Source organism: Octodon degus, unplaced genomic scaffold (assembly GCF_000260255.1).
Source record: "Octodon degus isolate 3935 unplaced genomic scaffold, OctDeg1.0 scaffold00003, whole genome shotgun sequence".
Classification (NCBI taxonomy): domain Eukaryota; kingdom Metazoa; phylum Chordata; class Mammalia; order Rodentia; family Octodontidae; genus Octodon; species Octodon degus.
In genome coordinates this window covers 15523846-15541921 of record NW_004524579.1, presented here as the reverse complement: position 1 = coordinate 15541921, position 18076 = coordinate 15523846, and the positions used below count along the sequence as shown (strand labels likewise).

At 36.5% G+C, this 18076-nt stretch overlaps 1 pseudogene; it reads right to left on the bottom strand.

Annotated features, from left to right (window-relative positions):
• The window catches only part of LOC101586822, a 138947-nt pseudogene that overhangs the window by 117635 nt on the left and 3236 nt on the right, over nucleotides 1-18076 (bottom strand).

The following is an 18076-nucleotide window of genomic DNA, read 5'->3' as shown; positions in this document are numbered from 1 at the left end:
AATAAATAAATTTTAGAATAAATGCCATTTAAAACTTTTTCCTTCATAACTTTTACTGTTGATGATAACAGTGTTTGTCACATCCACTGTTATTTGATTGCTTTGTTACATTTGCTTCACACCTTCACTCTTCCCTGTTTGCCATAAATTTTGACTAACCCTGCCTGTTCTTTGTTCACTAACCTCGTTCTTCTATTGCCCTTGTAAGGGACAACTATTTCCAAAAAACTAGTCCCATTCCCTCATTCAGAGCTGACAGTGCCCATTAAGATGGCTTTGGTGGAAAACTAGAGCAAATTCAGGGACAATATATCATGATCATGCGATATCACATTTATCTTCATTTTATCTTCTGTCCTTTTTCTTTCCTGTTTGAATCTTTCCTACCATTTTTTAATTTTCTTAACTTGTATTTATTCACTTTCTAATTTTCTATTTTCTTTTTCATAGGTCTGTGTTACATAATGACCACATGTCTTTTCTTCTTTTTTTTTTCTTTTCTTTCTTTCTTTTTTTTTTTTTTTTTTTTTTTGTATTTAGTACAGGGTCTACAGGTTCTCACTAGATATAGCATACTCGTAGTGATTCTCCTGTTTTCAACCTCCCAAGCGCTGGGGTTACAAGCACGTACCATGACACCCAGTCTCAACTGCAGTCTCAGTGCAGCCCACAGGCAAGGCTGGCACAGCAGGCTGGAATGAACCCTACCTGCTGTGCTCTGCCTAAGCAGGCGCTTTAGTTCGCTAAGCTATCAGGCCAGCCTAAAGACCACATTTCTAACATGGCAGTTGGTATGTGTACATATCACTACTTAATTCTTTTGTATCCCTTTCCTCTTTCCCACTCAATCTTTTGGTCACCTGTCCATTCAGCAAAGATCTTTTACCCTTTGTTCTACTCTTCAAAATTTTGGGTTTCTCATGTTACTGATATTTAAACTTGTGTGTCTTATTTGTTTCACTTAAAGTGATGATCTGAAGGTGCATCTGTTTAACAGATTTATAGGCCTCTTCCAAAACGTAGCTGTCACAAATTGTGCTGCTATACATAATGGTATGCATGAATCACTATAATATGATGACTTTAGCTCTTGTGGGAGGTACTTGGAAGTGAAATACCTGGATTGAATAGAATTCCTAGTTTTAGTTTTCTCTGACTGATTTCCACAAGGCTGTACTAGTCCACATTTCTACCAACAATATATTAGTGTTTTACTTATACCTGCATGTTTTATGGAGCTAAACACTGTAGACTAATCACACCAAATATTTGGGAGTAATTAAAAATATTTACTTACCATTTTCATTTCCTGTTTGCCCTGTTTGGGGGAGGGAATGACTGAGACCTTAAGAAGCTCTTCGGGGTGCCTCATGCAGTTTTAGACAGACAGTGGCTGTAGCTAGATTTGTAGCCAGATCGTGTCTTACTCATGTATTTGGCATCTGGACTGGGAAGCAGATGGAAGAACCTTTGCAGCTCCCCCACTTCCTCTGAGTATGACTGTGTTCACGCCAGCAGAGCAGACAGAGGGCGTCTCCAAAATCTCACATCCAGAGAGAGTCAGGCAGAAGCTATCTTACGGCCTAAACTGAGTTTGACTTCTGTATCATCCTATTGATTGAGGCAGCCACAGGAGTAACTGAGTTTCAAGACAAAGATGCATGTCCGCCTCTTGACAAAGGACTGGAAATCATCTGGAATACTGTACCTGATGTCTGATATGATTGTATCTGTTGTAGAAAAATGCAATCTAACATACTGGGTTAAGGTGTAGCATGAATAAAAAATCACAAAAATAATTTATTTGGTTATCTACATTCTTTGTCACCTACTAATCCTACTTCCTAAGGATTAATCTCTCTGTAGCATAACTTTAATCTTAAAGCATATTACTAATCAACAGACAAACTTTTCCAGGACATGTTATGCTACATTAATTTGTATTTTACAACGAAAAGACTCCTGTGGTCAAAGTTGCTAAAAAGTTTAAATAATATTCTACAATACAGGACTTACAAATATGTATTTTATGTTCAAAATGGGTAAACAGCACCAATACAGTTGTCACAACATATATGGACCCTTTATTTCAGAGTTTCTGCAGATATTTCCTTAGTAGTTATATCGTGTAAGACGCCCTGTAGACAGCATTGATCTACCTCTCACTGCCGCAGCTCTTTACATGTAGAAAAGTTATATATTGTGCCATCAAAACCTGGCACTTCTGGGAGACAGAGATTTGCTAGTAGCAACTGTAAGTGTTAACTGCTGTAGACATCTCAGGGAAAAGGGTCTGCTCTTTGAGTGGACTTGTGGGCCCTGCATGTTGGGTCCTAAACCAGCTTTGCAATGTCATTTCCCTGTCCTGAGCAAAGTAGTCCTAATTTCCTATTATGTACAGACTTGGACACTGCGCTTTCTTACCATTCTCTGTGTCATTGTATATCATCTTTCTAATCTAACTCCAAAATAGTAAGTGCTCTAGTAAAAGTAAAGCATTTTGTGACAAATGATTGTGTCAATTTAAAAAAGAAATGCTCAAATCAATTAGATCAGTATAAAGAATTACATGTGGCTGAGGGGGTTTATGAAGACAGAAGGTCCACTTGGGTTTGAGTGTCAACAGCCAATGAGCTTGCAGGTGAAGGCACAGGTGGAAGCGAAGAAGGACAGGGCACTTCTGTTTCTTCAGGGAATCTCCAGTCCTCACCTTCACTATGGATGTCATCTCTTGGCTCCCAGCACAGTCCCATCAGCCTCTCATTGCAGACCCTTTGATCTTCTGACATGGGATGACACAGTACACTGCAATGAGCTTCAGATATTCAACTAAAGCCTACACATCTCCAGCTCACAGATAGACTTTTTGTACTTTTCCACCCCAGACTCTGTGAGAAGCCATCCTAAGCCAATTGTATACATTCTTATATATTCCTATATCTTGCATTAAGTTTGTTTTCTCATAAGCACAAATTGACACAGACTTACAATGAGCACAACTTACTCTTACAAGACAATCTCTCTTCTATCCTAATTACTTCTGCCCACATCCATGTTTCTTCCTTCCTTTTCCCTGCCCTGTATATCACTTGGACATATATGAATGTCAGTCAATAATGTTTGAGTTGATAAGCATCAAGGTATAGCCTATCCAAAATGTGGGTATAGAATTCTAAACTTGAAATATTAGGTTAAGTTTGTTTTTTTTCTTCTCAAATATAATTAATTATAAATTACTTGGAAGACTTGATCATCCATTCTTAGTGTTTGCATCAGATAATATTTGAATGAAGACATTTAAAACTGGAAGGAGAGAAGAGATATTCATATGATATGAGATAAATATGTATAAATGTTCAAGGAAACTAAGAAATACAATAAGAAATCTATTGACAGTATAGCTACCAATGTAAAAAGCATAAAAATCTATTTGTATTATTATAGTCTTTATAAAGTTAATACAAAAATAAAAACCTAGTAAAAATAGAAATGAATAGAATTTCACTAGTCAAAAATGATAGAAATTCAACAATTGTTGTTATAGTGCATATTATTGTCTGCAAATTAGTTTTTCAGATTAATATGTATAAGCCTTTAAAATTGATCAAAAGAATTATGGAAAATTAAAATGGTCAGAAAATTACTAACTACTCCTTTCAATGGACCAGCAGAAATCAGTAGAATCAACAACTAACCAAGGTGATATATATATATTCTTTCTTCTTTTTTCTTTCTTTTCTCCTTTCCTTCATTCCCTTTGAATAGTTTCTTTCCCTTTCATAGAATCTGTTGTACTTTTCAGATTTTGTTTACTCCTTCAGAATTTTATACTACAGAGCCAATCTGAAGCTTGCACTTTTGAGTCTGATTTATTTCACTTATGAATATGTTATCTGCTTGTATCCATTTACCTATAAGAACCTCAAGTGTATAGTTTTTTAATGGCTGAGAAAGGTAAGGGAAAATCGGAAGTTACTGACTAGTGTATTTAAAAGTAAGACAGAAAGGAAGTGTTGAACTTCAATTCCCATTTCTTTCATTTTGTTAATTATATTTCTTTGTGTAAAGATATTTAATTGCCTACTTTCACATTTTCTCAAAATGCTTTTCATTCACACATGACTCACAAGATTATCTTTATAACCTGGTGTCTGTTTCTTAGTGTGGGGAAAGAGCTCACCTTTACAGCAGTAATGAGAATTCCCATCTGGGTTCAAGGAATACTCAGTGGAGATGTGAGTGGATGCAGAGAAGAGACAGAACCTAGAAAAGGGCAGAGAAGAATGAGCTGCATAATGAAGGTTCTTTCAGGGCACTGAAGATAGTGTGGTGCTGGGAAATCTGTACATGTGACAGAAACAAACACCCAAAGGCAAAAACAGGAGAGAGGTTCTCAGCCAAAGAAATGATGTTTACATTTTCAAAAGAATATTGGTCATTTAGCTTGAGGGGGAGAATGACCTGATTATTAGAGAGCAGGGAGCTTTACCTTATCAGAAGCGTTCTGAATGAAGTGCAAATGAAATCTGCATGAAAAACATGTCATTGAAGTCCTTGTGTAAGAGAAGTTGAGTTATATTTTGAATAATTTTCTTAAGTTCTATCTACATGTAAAAAATATAAAAGCATTACCACATGATTAGGTGGACCTTTGTTTTCAGATAAAGTCAAGAGCTAATTGTCTGTTTCAGTTGCATCAAAAAAATCTATGAAAAGAGTAACAGTAGTCGCATAATGTCTATTGCAGTCATCTACATTCTTATGTAGCTTTTAAACATTTACTGGTCTCCTTCTCTATATAGGATTAGGACAACCTGGATATATGACCCACAGTTTAAAGGAAAGATGGGCATTAGTGGTACACAAAAATTTGAAACGCTAAAAACTGAGTCCTTTTCCTGTTCCCTTATTGTTCTAACTTCCTCACTCAGCAAGTTCGTCCATTTCTACTACCAGAACTACCAGTTATAAGTGGTTAACTCAAAAATATATATTTCCAGGTGTGATATGTTTGATCTTCAGTTGCTTTTAGCCATCTGCTTAAGGAACATCTCATTCTAAATATTTCTAAGACATTTTGAAGATCTGGTTAAAACTCAGCCTGACATAATCATCTTACTTGGTTTCTTATTGCTGTAAATGACACCACCATCCATGCAATTCATTCAGTGTGGAAAATAAAAGGAACCCTGACCTTGATGCCAAGTCTTTTTCAGATAACTGTCTAAATGCCCTTTAATTTAATGCATTTCTTTTCATATCTATTTCACTTCTTCTAAGCTGCTATCTTTTTATGCTACTATTTTATATTAGCCACTTCACTGTTCTATCTTTATCTTTACTTTAACCCAGTCACACTTTTTCCTCTATGTTATAAGCAGTATTATTTTTAAAAATCTGAAAGATACACGTCTTTAGTTTAAAAAATGATAAAAATTGTATCAGTTTTAAGCTCTACTTGGTGTTTCTTAACTGACTTTAAGACCTGATATGTGCTAATTCCTGTCCACCTCTTCAACTGCTATCCATGGGCTCATCTCTCCCTTCCTCCCCCTATTTTAGTCGCTCTGGTTTTAGCTCCTTTCAGACTCCATGCTCAAAACCCTTTCCCATTTTAATGCTAACATATTCTCTGCTTCCAACATGAATTGTTTTTCCTGTCTTCAGTCATTATTCTTCATAACTGCAGAGTGGCTATTTCCTCAGGAAGATAATCCTAAACCTCCTCACTGGGGTCACATGCTTCTATTGTTTGTGGACTCACACACTTCAATTTTCAAACTTTATCACTGTTGTAGCTAAATTGGCTTGTGTGGTCAACGATATTTTTCTCTTTTATTAGAACAAATGTTCAGTGACATCAAGGATCGTGTTTATTTTGGTTCATCATTGTATTCCCAGTACTTGAGACTATACTTGACACATATTAAGCATGTGATAAAAACTCGTTAGATGGGCAAATACAGCAACCTTTGAATCAAAAGGAGCAACAATAGCCTGGATGAATACAAATGTCATATATTTTTGTGCTCACCAGAAAGAGGGTAGGAAGCTCAGTAAATATGCACGATATTAGTAAAGAAGTGTAATTAATTGTTGTGGTTATGTTACCGTAAACTTCAAAGGACTGTCTTGTTCCAGGGAGTATCTTCCTCATTGCCAAAGGCCGGATGTAGTCAAGGGGCTAAGACTTTTTTCTTTTGAGCTGTGTTATGGGAACCTAGACTGGGGAATAATGAAAGAAAGAAATATAGCAGGGCCGAGCCAGTTGGCAGAAATGAAGGAAGGAGTGATTGCCAGCAATGGCACTTTTCAGTGAGACAAAAATGTGATCGAAACGATTAAAACCTCAGGGATCACACATCAAGTCAGTGCACTTGCCAGCGAGTAATCAAATCTTCATCCAATGTACCAGAAAAAACACTGGCAGGAAACCAGAGCTAATTTGTAAGTGGTTAGAAAGTGTCATAGTTGTTGCTAGACTTTAAGAACATAGTGTTTCATCTGTTGATTGTTCTAGAAAAGTGTGCCCATCAGGGGCCACAAACAAATATTCATCAAGGTCTCCGTCATCAGCCTGGTTACAAATAATCAAAACACAGAGGAGGTAATGTAGACACAGATACCATTGGATTCTCTTGTTTCTGATTTATGTCCAAATATGTTCCTTCTCCGTGTGTGTGTGTGTGTGTGTGTGTGTGTGTGTGTGTGTGTGTGTCTGGGCTTCAGGGAGGAGAGATTAAATTCATGTTTAAAGAGCTTCTACAGTTTAGCATTTTACAGTCTAAGCTTCCCTTTGCAATATGAAGTTGAATAATAAATCTGCTAAGTCCTTTCTGTGTACAGCATATTTGAGGTTTTTTCATATACATTACTTATTTTAAGTTTCATGGCAAATCAATAGGGTAGATACATTGATCTTCTTTGAGAATATTAGAAAGCAGTGTGATGAGAGCTTACAAAAGTTGTCTGAGTTGGAAACAGAATAGTGTGTGCTTCTGTACAGCCAGTGTTTTAATCATTGCCAGATTTTGCCTTGCACCCTCTTTGCCATTTGAAAATACAAGATACACTGTCTATTTGGCTGAGCTCTGGGGGACACAATCTTAAACCAGTGTCACTGGTTTATCATGGGATTCTTTATATATTAATTCAATGTCATGCACAGAGAAAAATAAGTGCACTAAGCATTTCAATCATACGGGATTTATCTACACTGATTTCCATAAGTGTTTGTGAAACAGATGCCAACACTTTAGCTACTGGTATTTTCCAAGCAGTGAAATGATGAGTGGACTTATTCATGTACGTACCTTATGTGGCCTTTACTTGGCAACCAAGCTCACAGCTAAGGTCTTTTACTGAAGAATAAACCAAACTATGATTATTCCTGGTTCATCACTTTTGGGCTTTTTTGGTTTGTAAGAAAAAGGCTAAATGTGCTCAATCTAGTCACCAATCTACAACTGGGATGAGGTAGATTAAAAGCCAGCTGGTATGGTATGACTTACGATGCCACAGCAACATAGATCTGGCACAATAATAAAATTAGCTTGGGCCTCAATGATTCTGGAGATACAACTCAACCAAAGAAACTTGGATGCTTTATAAAGTTATTGTGCTGTGATCTCCGGGTCATAGAGCTAAGGCCTTACACATCTGACTAATTTTATGGCCACAGCCTCTGCATAGTCTTCAGTGAAGAAGTAGAAAAGGCAAGGAGAGGAAAGCATGCTAAGTTAGCACTTTTCCTCTTCAGCAGCATCATCCTGGTTTATATAACTTATTTTGTTTTGTTAAAGGGATTTCCTCTTGATTCAACATAGTAAATTTACTCTAGAATAACACATACTGCCAGTGGGGCTCAGAGGCAATTGGCTACAATGGCCCATCCACACCCAAAGGACTCTATTTGATTCTCCAGTACTCTTTATTCCTTGGAGTCAGTGCCTCTTAAGTCTCACATGTATAGTTTGGACAATGAGTGATACGAACCAACAGAATGTTTATTTAAAGAGTTCAAGTTTGAACTGTGAAAGTGTACTCTTATTTCTCCCCACCCCTGCTTACTTTTGCTCTTTTCTTATTGGTACATAGCCAACAGTGTATTTTTCTTTTCGAAAAGCAGTGCTAGCTCTGCCTTATGCAGATATAGATATAATAAGGATGGATTCAGTATTTATCCTTGCCCACTATGTTTGTATTTTATGCATCATTTTTTAGTTTCAGTACTGTTTTTATAGACTGGCAGGGGCACATCAGGTCTCTCTAAGGGAATAGGTGGGAATGTTACTGCTTCCTGTGTTTCTGAAATCATCTAGCATAAAGACTCACTTGTCTGCCAGTAAGGTACTAGGTGGTTCCATGGAGGGATGATAGCCAAGACACATAAAGTGGCTCTCACTCCACGTACTTGTACCTAAGCCTCCAAATAGCACCCATGACATCCTTTCCATGCAGCATTCTCCCTTGACATTAGAGGAAATGCCTCTCACGACATCCTATCATATAGGTATCTCTGGGAAGGGCATCTACTATGTGCTGTGGTAGCACTTGGTAGAGACAAGAAAGGTTTAATGTTTTTCAGTAGTGTATGCCATACAGTTGAACTCCATTGCAATGTCAACTTGAATAATCTGATTCAATCCTTTTTCACAGTGACAGAGAGAAAGAGAGGTTTAAGACTTCAGAAAGGTCAGAGTGAACTGGCATTAAGCTGTAAGCACTCAATGTATGATAATGGGAGAAAGGGCTTAAAATATGAAGTTTAGTCTTCAAATATTAACATTTGAAAAAGAAGCCTTATCTATGAGGTCTCACTATTGCTATTTTTCTCTCTCTGAAATTGCTGGATATATATATATATATATATTTTTTTTTTCTCTTTTCTTTCTTCTTCTTCAAAAATTCATATCTGCTCTGATTATTCCCATGCTGAAGCATTAGGAGGAAATGCTCATTGCTTTGGAAGTGATTGTTATGTTGCAGATAGAAGACACATAGTGTGTGTGTGTGTGTGTGTGTGTGTGTGTGTGTGTGTGTATTTAAACAAAAGAGTCAAATGAGTTAGGAAGGGAAAGCAGGTGGCTGATCTGAGATTCTGGCTCTCTGTAGCTAATTATTAATTTCTTTGGACATCTTGGGACTAGGATTCCTCACAAGGAAACTCCCGGGGTTCAGGCATGTGTGTATAACTTTGCCAGAATGCATATTTCATAATGACACGTCTAAAATAGTGAATAAAATTTACTTATATGTTTCAAAACATTACCTTCATGGCTTACAAAATTAAACTTCAGAAGGTTAGATGATCATAGCTGAGACCTTTGTGATGTATGTTTATTCCCACTTATGATCTTTTCTTCTTTTAAAAACATTCCTGTAATACAGTTTTTGTTAAGGTAGAGAAAAGTAGAAAAAAAAGGGACATTGGAACTGATAAATTTACTTCTTTCTGTGGGTTGTAGGAAATAAGTGTTAGAATTATTGAGATCAATTTTCTTCTCTCTTCTCCCCAATTACCCCTTCATCATGGACTTATTTATCTTTTCATAAGAGTCAAAAAATACTACCTGTATTTAATCTAATGCTATATATTTCAGACTCTACAACTTTAAGTTGATCTAATTGCATCCATTTGTACCTACAGATTTTCCGAGTTAAAATTTCAAAAGTAAGCAGGGATTGTCACAATGAAATTAAGTTTTACCACCCATTCTAATCTAAATGTCCATGTTTTCTGCTAAATCTATGTTTTCTTATCAATTTTAATGCTATGTCCTTTCTGGCAAGAACCCATTTGATCATAGTTTATTGTGATCAACAATTGCACATTGGGTGGTAGGACCTGGTAAGCATACAACTTCTTACTCCTTTGTATTTCACCTCATGTCCTGTATAAATCTCTGCTCTTCAATGTGTTAATTTCACAGATATTGTTGTTAGATACTTCTATAATCAGGAGAGCTTCAAAATAATACAATTCTATGTTTAGTAAGATAGTAGCCAATCCAAATCTATTAGTCCTTATTGCTCTGGAGCAATATTTTCTTTGATGGAACTATTTCTTTGCCAATTATTTGCTCCGTTAGATTTTTTTCAATATGATTCTGTCTTTTTGTAGTTTTAATTTTCCCTTGAGACATATTCTTTCACCATACTTGTATTCTAATCATATGAAAAACAGATGCAGGACACAAGTTCTTCTTTGCCTTCACTCTTCTCACTCTACATACTACCTTAGAATGATCATTTTTATGTTCCTGATCTTTGTTTCCTTCTGTTATATATTTTTACATATCATATGGATCTTAATTATATCCCAAGGTCAGATATTTTGCCTAAACTCTGACTTCACATTAACATCACTACCTTATTATCACATAAGCAGTTCTTACATACCTTAAGCCCAATAAAACTTAATTGATTAAAGACTGTAACTTCTGTATATTTAGAACTTAGAAATTACCTTAACTCTTTCTTATTTTAGTTCATAGTAAAATTATATAAATATCTCCAATATCTAATTTATTTTATGTCCTGTGGATTTTACTTTAGAAACATTTACAAAAGGCTTCCTCCCTCATTTCTAGATTCTCAGGCAGCATCTCAATTCATGTTTTGATGAAAACATTTCTTAGGGTATTTTGTTTCTTAACTAAAATCTTGAGGCTGGCTATCCTACCTCTCAACTCTCAACACTGTTTAATAGCTATGTTTCTTCATTCTCAAGCACAAATGTGACTATTTTATTCATTCTTCATAAGCTAAAAATTAATCACTTTGATTAAGTCAGCAATATGTTTGAAAAGCCCTTCATTTGACTGGCGCAGACTGAGCACTCCTATAATCCCAGCACTTGGGAACCTGAGGAAGCAGGACCACCTTAATTTGAGGCCTGGCTGAGCTACATAACAAAACCCATATCAAAATAACAAAACATAAAAGCTGCATATTTTGTTCTAGAAATCACACTTTTGGGAAAAAAAATCTCATAAGAAAAATATTGAGCCAGTTAACAATTATGTGCATAGAAAAATAATTACAATATTGTTATTTCAAATATTAAAATTATCTCCCAATTAAAAGAGCTATAGTTCTGTATAATTGAAATTAATTAGAAATCACAAGTTTTAAAATTTGTGTTTTGAAACAGTCGCAATATTTTTTTAAAATGCAAACGTATCTATGTATATCTCTCTCTATATATGTATCAATCTTCAAGATGGAGTGACAAGAAACAAGCAAATTTACCCTCTTGCGTAAAACAGCTAAAAGTTCACACAAAGTATAAGAGAACTCTGATTTTAAGATATTGGATGACAGGCAAAATAGAGAAACATGAAGAATAGGAAAGAAATGAAATAAGGCCTCTACCTGTCCCAGCCTACTTGCTGGTTGAATTTCCAGATTCATATTCAGTGAGAGTACAGGAAGCAATGAAGTTCTGAGTTGAAAGTACTGAGTGTGGGGCAGGCGCAGATGGTGGGCTTCACATAACAGAGTATGAGGGAGGAGGAAGATGCCAGAGAAAACCAGAGGTTCTGCTCAGCGTATCCACCAGGTTGTTGGCTGCCTAACATAGTACATCATATGTGTGAGGAATCTAACTGATTTTGTCAAAGGGACATTAGAAAGGATTAGAGCAAGCAATTCTCACAATGGTCACAGGATAGTAGAGCATTTGTATTACAAATGGCCCAAGGAGAGAATCTGACAAATTTATTGTACAGTGGTAGCATAATGAGCAACCCTTCGCCTCAGTAGTGAAGAAAAACCAGCCTATAAGATAAATGCATAAAGGCTATGTTTCACAACCCGTGTTTAAAAGGAGGGCCTAAAAGATGAGTTTCCAAATAATCTCCTTCCCCAAACATCCCTAAAGAGCGCAACATAGACCAATGCAAGATAAAAATGCAAAAATATCCAGGACCCACTGAGATAAATTAATAAGGTTGGGCGTCAAAAAATTATTAGCACAAGAAACAAGAAAATAGAAACCTTAGTAGCTAGAAAAATGCATCAATTAAGACTGACTCAATGACGATACAAACATTTTTGAGTGGGATTCCCTATGTCCAAGAAGCTAGGGGAAGGAAACACCCAAGGCAAAGACATGAAATACACAAAAAGTTCTAGAAAGGGTTTCTGGAATCGAAAATGATAGTGTGTGAAAAGTACACCAATCAAATTTTTTGCAGATACAATGTTGCAGATAAAACTAGAACATTAAAGATAGGACAACAAAATCCATACGCAATACATAAAGATTTAAAAATGAGCAAAACTCATTTTGAAATTAACTGTGAAACAACTTCAGGTGGTTTTCTTAGTTGTTGGTTTTTCTTTCTTTTTTTTTTTGTTGCTTGTTTGTTTGCTTGTTTGCTTATTTTTGGCATAACCAAGGATTGACTTCAGGCCCTTGGGCTTGCCAGGGAAATGCTTATTCTGTGCAGCCATCTCCCTGGCCCCTTCAGATGGTTTGATTTACATACAATTACTACCTGTAAGTAAAAGGATAGATGATAAAAATCAGAAAATATTTGAGGAAGCAATTTTTTAAATTTTTCAAACATAATGAAGTGCTAAAATCATAAGTCCAAGAAAGTCAACAAACCCCAAGCAAAAGAAATGTGACAATAGATACAACAAAGACAACCAAATGGCTTAAAACCAAAAAGAAAGAGAAAACATTTGAAAAAGTCAAGAGTGTACATGATATCTGTCGGTCTGTCTGTCTGTCTGTCTGTCTGTCTGTCTGTCTATCTATCTATCTATCTATCTATCTATCTATCTATCTACTTTATGCAATATCCTTATATTATGTATTAATGAACAAAATAAGGATAATGAACATAGCAAACTGTTTTTCTTTTCTTGGTACTGGGAGTCGAACTCAGGGTCTCATGCTTTCCAGGAAGGCACTGTGTCCACCGAGCTACGTCCCCAGTCCAGCAAACTTCTACTTAGAAGGACCTCAAGCTAAAACTCAGCAGAGCAGTACCTAAATAATAAAGTGAAAAATTGCCAGTCTGTAATAAGATGCTGAGTGCAAATAACTTTCCAAATAGATGTATAATAGAAACTATTTCAGATATGTAAAAGCTGGAATAATTTATTCTCATTAGACCTGTACTTCAAAAAATATTAAAGAAATTCCCTCAGGCAAAGAGAAAACAATACCAGACAGAAATCTGGACATACAGAAAATAATGAAAAGCACTAAAAGTAGTAACTAGGTTAACGAATATTAAAAATTATTGTTTAAATCTCTTTGAATGATCATTGCAATTATTTCTTTCCATTTTTCCCTACTATTTTCTTTGCTCTTGCGTGATGGTAAATATAACACAAACACAGGCAGTTTGGGTGCTATTTTATTAAAATGAAATTTTAGTAATCACATTCTGCAAAAAAGTCCTGCTCTGACACTGAACTCCTGCCTGAAAATGGTGATGACTCGTGATGTAAACTTGTTACTTGGCCATCCACCCATTCCTTAACGATATTTCTCTGTTTTTGTTAGAGTCTTAGTGTTTTATCTTATGTGAGATCCTAACTATTCTCTTTCATACATATAATTTTAGAGAAAACATCCCACTCAACATCAGACAAAGGGCTGGAGGAAAACCTTGAAAAGAAAAGGTTGATAAAGTTTCATCTTTTTATCAATCTGCTCTGTGCCAGTTAATCGCACCCTGAACAAAGATATGGTTTGTACTCCACGTTGCCTCTGTAGTGCTGCATATCAGCTCTTTAAATGCAGATCAATTAACCATCACCACAGAAAGGCACCTGTGCTGGAGGACAAGGCATGTAACAGGTATTGTGAGTAGGCGGTGGGACATGGAGGCACTCGACAACAGCACATGTTGATGCAGAATAGGGCTGGCTGCTTATTTGTAAGGATAACACTTGTCTACTTATCAGTTAGAACTTCAATAAGGTAAATTATAGAAAATTTTCACTTAGTTATAATAAGTTTAATTTTTTAAGACTTCTCAATTCCAAGACTGGAATGGACACAAGGTCTTTATAGAAGCATGTTATAGTTTAGCATGATCCTTCTCCAAAGGACTATTCAGTTAACCCTGGTGATGAGTTCCTGTTCTAAACACATTTGCTTCATTTATAGATCTCAACTCCCTCTTACAACTTAGGCAGCAAAATTTATGGGAATGGGGCTTCCAGATCTCTTGCCAGTTTGGCAGCATTTTTTTTTTCCCTTCAGAAGCATGTTTATTGTGTTTGAGATAATACATCAGTGCTCTCGGAGCTACAAAGGATAAAAGGAAATCCTCTCATTAAAAACTGACAAAGGCAGGTAGCAAAATTTACATTTTCATTTATATGTCTTGCTTTAACTTGGTCTTAACCATCCAGCAAAAAAGTGTTACCACAAGGTACAAAAAAAAGCTATATTAATATGCTGAGCTGTAACATGCTCAACTTCTGACAATTGTCAAATGTGCTGATAATTCAGTACTATTATGCACTAATAGTCAATCTTGGGTTATTTTTCTGAATTCAAGTATCTACAATCCTCAGACTAGCATGAAGTATGAAACAGTCCTTTAAAGACTTCTCCAAATACAGCTTCTCTAACTGCAATGGAACACTCATCTCTGACAAAGCAAAACAAAACACGTAAATAGTTTGGGGGCCATTCAAGCTAGGAAATTGATCAAATGTGTGTAGACAGGACTAGACCTCAGTGCCTAAAGCAGACAAGCTACCTCAGTCCTGAGATAAACATTCTGTGTGGTTAAAGTCAGCTATTAGTTGATGGGAAACATTGTGTCACATGTTACTAACTTTGTAAAGGTATAAATCAAAGAACATTTTGTTGTAAAAAAAAAAAAAAGAAGAGAGGAAAAAAATATATATGTATACAAAAGATAGTAAGGATAGATATATAGCTACTTTGTCTTAGTTCATTGAGAGGGTTTCTACTAATATTGTTTAGACAAGATATCATGTCTACATCTTGTACTCTGAATAACTACTATGAAGACAACAATATGCAATGTATTCATTATTGTAACTGTCATACTACCCTGTTTTGAAACTGTTTCATTTTTTCTCATTAAAATGAATTTACTGACAAAGGTAAAACATTTTCACAACAGCATGACTACATACTCAGAAATAGATCTGAGTTTAATACAAATGACATAATTCCTAGTCTGCTTCAGCTACTTTTATAACTTCACACAGGTAATGAACTCAGCTAAGATGCACTACCGTATTTGGTAGACCTCAAGACCAATATCCTTAGTACATCACGAAATACTTGTTTAATGCACTTGGTTGTTACAGGGTCTGACTATGCAGCTTGGACTCATAGGGTTCCTCCTGTTTCAGCTTCCCCAGTGCTGGGATTACAGGTTTGTGGCACACGCTGAGACTCTGGCCAGCTCAGCCCACCCTGGGTGTGGGGCTGGTGTGGCATATGGTGCCAGGGATGGAACTGCAAGTCCCTGCACTTGCCTAAGCTTGCCTAAGCAGGCACTTTAGTCCACTGAGCTATCTCAGGGGCCCTACAAATGCATTTTGATATCCCAAAGAAGCAAGACTTGCAAGTCGGCATTTTAAACATAACTAATCTACAGCAGCAAATTTGTACTCTTGATAGCATTTACCTTTTCGGGGAGTCTCCCAGACTCCAAAGATAAAAGCAGAGAGTAGAATCAGTATAACATGTACACAGAAGTCTGTACTGTAAGGGCTATAAACATTTGCCTCACAGGGAGAAGACGTCTCCTGCCCCTTCACACTGCGCACACATTGCATAAACCACGTTGCGTATCTCTTGGTCCACTGTCTGGCTATCCTGTCATGTTCTGCTCCTTTGATCAAATACTGAGTGGCTCTGCTTCCAACCAGAAGATCTGCATGGTTGCAGTCTGTCAAAAGGGAACAAATAGACAGCAAAACCTTTGAAACAGTCAAAGCAGGACTCCAGTTGTCTTTAAGGATGTCCAGACAGGTGACTCCCTGACTGTTGATGTTGCAGTGATAGATTGTGGTATGAGAAGTAACCTTTGGTGGCTGAAATGGATAATCTGATGAAAATGCCAGAGAAAACACGCCACCTTCATATACACAGTCTGGTGGCCAAAGATAGCTGATCTCCATTCATAAATACTGTGCCTTTAGGACCAGCACTGCAGTAGAGAGGCAAGTTGAGGATTATTTCAGGTAGCTCCTTTTGAATTCTGCTAGTGAAAAGTTGTCAGCATGTATTTTTTGAATCTTCTAGAACTGAACTTCTTCCATGAGCATAAAAATCTCTGCACCAACCTCGTACTGAAGTTCAGGCTCATTTTGGGTTCCTTGTTCCTGGTGACAAGCCATTCTTGTTTTTGATTTTCCCTTTACCTATTCATATGTGTTGTTTTAAGATTTTTCTGATAACATCCCTCTCTTCAACACACAACATTGACTTTACCTTCTCGTTTGTGCTGCACACTCAGCATTTAGTCTACATGGTGAGATGCATTGTTCATGTTCTTTACTGTTGGTACCTTAAAAATCATCTTGTCTCCTATGGCAGTCAGTGGCACAGCCTATTTAACCAGATTTTACCAGTTTTCTGTGGATGCAAGTAAATAATAAACCATCTAAATTCTAAATTCATTGTTGAAACAAAGAAGTAAGTTTTTAAATGAATCTGATTTCAACCTTTGCATATATTAGCAGGATTCTGCTGAGAATGGTGAGGAAGTTCTTCAACATCGTGCCAAATAATGATGAAAGAAATACTGAGTCATGCTTAATCTAAAACAAATAAATTCTAAATACCTAAAAAAAAAAAAAAAGGTTATTGGCTTGAAGAATGAAAATAAAACAGGTGTATTTTTCTCCATCCAAAAATGAACATCAGAAAGACAAACCAGGACAATATAGTGAAGGAGCCTGCAGGATACTACATTGAAAAATGTAATTGTGCATAAATCATGCACAAAGTAGAAACTACAAATTCTGTATTTGGCAAGGCTTCGATTCCTTTGCATAATTCTTTCATTTTCATCTTGCTGCTTCCATTGTCCTCTGATAGAAATAGCCACATAAAACAAAGACATAAACTGTATGCAATTAAAATAGGAAAATAGCTGAAAGGAATGTATTGATAATTATGTTAAAATCTATACAGCACAAGGATTCTTGCATTGTTAGAAATCTAATTTGTCATGTGTTGACATCAGTGTCTCCATCTCTATTCTATCCAACATTTGGAGCTTTGTTGTAGGCAAATTCTTCCAGTAAAAACAAGCTTCCAACCACAGAGATGACCACAATAAAGCTCTATGCCATAGAAAGAGGCCTCAAATCAACCTTAGGGAGCCATGTGAATTTCCGTGAGGACAAATGACTCAGAGCCAGAGCTGGGGAGGAGAATGACCACAGCCTGGGTTGGGAAGAGACTGACTGAGAGAAGAAGAGATGAAATGAGGTTGTTGTGTGGGGGATCCTCTTCGGCTCTTTGGCTTTCTTAAGGCTGAATGCAGTGGGTGTGTCTGGGAAGAGAAGGTCCTCTGCTGTTTCTTCTAGGAACTGTTTTGCATGTCACTGTGCTCAAGGACAGTGGTTATAACCTTCTGGCGCCCATTACCTCTTTTCCTTTTATAGTAGGAGTCACACTCAGCACCTTGTGCTTGGCATGCAGGTGCTGTTGCCCATGAATGACATCACCAGCACGGATGCACATTATCTTAACAATTATCATGTGATCCATGAGGCTCAGGCATGTATGTTCTCTTATTTAGTCACAAGCTATAAAAACGATTAAATATCTACACCTTCATTCTACTGAGCTTTAAGTGCTATGACTGAATATATTTTTTTCTTGATGACAAAAAATATCAAGGTAAGAAGCAATAGGCCATATTACTTACACAGAAACTACATAATTCATCCTGGATGCAAATCTTAGATAAAGCCCTAGCCCAGTGGTCACACATTTCAGCAATGTTCTGCATTTCAATCGCACCATCTATAAAGCCGTAATAATAACACTACTAACCTATAGATTGTCATGAAGGTTAAACTAAACTTTTAGCAATTTTAACATTGC